This window comes from Mandrillus leucophaeus, unplaced genomic scaffold (genome assembly GCF_000951045.1).
Source record: "Mandrillus leucophaeus isolate KB7577 unplaced genomic scaffold, Mleu.le_1.0 Scaffold980, whole genome shotgun sequence".
NCBI lineage: Eukaryota > Metazoa > Chordata > Mammalia > Primates > Cercopithecidae > Mandrillus > Mandrillus leucophaeus.
The window spans coordinates 605,304-608,694 of record NW_012110697.1 but is presented as its reverse complement, the minus strand read 5'-3'; positions in this window follow the sequence as shown (position 1 = coordinate 608,694).

Genomic DNA, 3,391 nt, shown 5'->3' with positions numbered 1-3,391 from the left:
GAAAGAAAGAAAGAAAGAAAGAAAGAAAGAAAGAAAGAAAGAAAGAAAGAAAGAAAGAAAGAAAGAAAGAAAGAAAGAAAGAAATAATTTATTCTCTACAACATAGCTGAGTCTCATGGTCAAATGAAATCTGGGGCCAACTTCTGGCTCTTTATGCCTGTAGGTTCTGATTTTGCCATGACTTAAAAGAATGATCAAGCTCAGGGAAATCAGGCCACAGCATCAGAATCAAATGTCATGTATGAGTGTGAAAATGTCATGTCATTGTGCTGTTCTCATTTACCTATAAGGATTGGCCTTGGCCACTTCCAAAAGGGACTAGCTGTGGTTCAGTGAAAGGCTAATACCCAAGAGTATTTCCTTTCATGGACAAGGCATGACATTCTTCTACAGATTAAGAAAGAACATCAGGAAATAAGGAATAAAAGCGAAGAGAGTGTGTAATCTAAATAAATTTTTCCATCACCATATGGTAGCCACTGAGGTACCTCTCTCTTCTGACAGATTCAGAATCTAACATCAGAGATATAGACAAAAGACTTTGATTCTTCAGCCCCTCCTTAATTTTTCTCCCCAGGGCCCTGAAAAATATAGGAGATGGTGAAGTTTGGAGAAGACTTATATTACTAAAATTAGAAATAAAAGTGAAAATATTACTACCAAACTTAGAGAAATTAAAAGGACTATACAAGAATACTATCTACATTTGTACACCAACAAATTAGATAGTCTAGATGAAATGGACAAATTACTAGAAACACAGAAACTGCCAAAAAAAAATCAAAAAGAAATAGAAAATCCGATCAGATTCTCACTTCCATCACTGCTATTCAATATTGCACTGGAATTCCTAAACAGAGCAATTAAGTAAGAAAGTGAAATAAAAGGTATCCAATTATGAAGGAAGAAGTAAAACTATTTCTATTTGCAGATGACATGACTGTATATAAAGAAAATCCCAAATAATCTACACAAAAACTAGTAGAGTTAATAAGCAAATTCAACAAATTTCAGGGTACAAAATCAGTTGTGTTTCTATACACAAACCCACAATGAACAATTTAAAAAAGAAACTAAGAAAACAATTTCATGTATAATAACATCCCAAAGAATAAAATACATGTGACTAAATTTAACCAAGGAAGTGAAAGAATTGTACACTAGAAACCACAAATAATTGCTGATTAAATGGAAAGATGTCCCATGTTCACGGATAGGGATACTTCATATTGTTAAATGGCAATACTTCCCAAAGCAATCTATAGATTCAGTGCAATCTGTGTCAAAATTTAAAATGGTCTTCTTTGCTGAAATGGAAAGCCAATCCTAAAATCCATATGTAATTCCATAGGATCTGAAAAAGCAAAACGAATATTGAAATAGAAAAACATAGTTGGAGTACTGACACCTCTCAATTTCAAAACTTACTACAAGCTACAGTAATTAAAACAGCATGGCAAAGGCATAAGGATAGACATAAGGATCAATGGAATAGATTCAGAGTCCAGAAATAAATTCAACATTTATGACCATTTGATTTTTGATAAGGATTGTCAAGGGGGTCTTGAACATTCAGTGGGGAAAGAATAATATCTTCAACAAATGGTGCTGGAACAATTTGGATAGCCACGTGCAAAATAGTCTAGTGGACTCCTACCTCGTGTCACATACAATAATTAAAATAAATCAACTCTAAATATGAGGGCCAAAACCATAAAATTATTAGAAGAAATCAGAAGTAATCTTCAAGGTTTCTGATTCGTCAGTGGATTCTTAGATTTGACACCAAAAGCACAAGAACAAAAGATAAAATTGATAAATTTGAATTCATAAATTTCTTTAAATTTGCACATGAAATGACAATATCAAGAAAATGAAAACACAATCTGCAGAATGGGAGAAAATATTTACAAGCCACATATCTGATAAGGACTTAGTATCCAGAATATATAACGAACTCTTTCAACTCAACAATGAAAACAAAAACAATGCAATTTTAAGAATGGGCAAAGGAGTTGAATCAACATTTCCCCAAAGAAGATACTCGAATGACCAGCAAACACATGAAATGATGCTCAACATCATTAGTCATAAAGGAAATGTAAATCAAAACCACGTGGCATACTACTTTACACCCATCAGAATGAAGATAGTCATTTTAAAATAACAAGTGTCAGCAAGGATGCAGAGAAATAGGAACTTTCCTATTTTGCTGATAGGAGTATAAAAGGGTACAACCACTGTGGAAAATAGTCTGGTGGTTCCTTAAAAAATTAAAAATAAGATTATTACATAACTCAGAAATTCCACTTTTAGGTATATATTCAAAAGAACTGAACACATATTGTTCATGCAGAAATTTGTACACAAATGTTTTTTGCTGCATTAGCTACAATAGCCAAAAGATGGAAACAATCCAAATGTCCATTGACAGATGAACAAATAACTTGTGGTATAAACATAATGGGAACATTATTTTGCCATTAAAAAGAATGAGTACTGGCATGTGCTACCGCTTGTATGAATCTCAAAAACATTATTACAAGTGAATGTAGCCAGCCACAACAGGTCATGTATTGTGTGATTCCGTTTATATGAAATATCCATAGGTGGTGGCTGCAGATTTTGAATGTGCTAAATGTCACTGAATTGAATATTTTAAAATGGTTAATTGTAGGTTATGTGAATTTTACCTCAATTTTTTAAATGGGTCACAAACTTATGTTTAGCATAATCCCCTTTTAATTTTAAAAAAGACAGATATTACATGAGAAAAAATGTGCTAGAGCATACTTCAAGACATTAAAGATGGTTATCAGTGAATTATGAGAAATTAGGTAACTTTAATTATTTTCTCTTTGCTCAAATTATTTAAAAATTACTTGCATGTTAAATTTTTTAATGCCTAGGAAAGAAAGACTATAGTTGTATTGACTAATAGTTTCTACAAGCATGGGGAAAATGCTTAATTTGTAGGGTTAAGCAAAGATAAAATAAATTGCATTGTCTGTACAATGTGATCCCAAGTATTTAAAACACACTGCTTATGGTAACAGTCAGTCTGTGGGAGACAGATTAATAAGTGATATTTTCCCTTCCTACTTTCCAAATTTTCTTAATAAACATATGTTATGACTATAATCAGAAAAAAAAATTTTTAAACGTCTACTATGGGGCAAGCTAGGGTCAAAAAACAGAAGTCTGATAAATGTAGTTGGCTTGCTATTGACAAGGAAGACATTTACACTGGAATTCTATATTTTGAGATATACCATTCTTCATAGAAAAAATTGTAAAATACAGAAAATACGAAGATGGAAACAGGTCACAATAATCAAACCACGTAGAGAGATTTAGTTGTTTTTTTAATAGAATTGGGCACAGGCTGTTT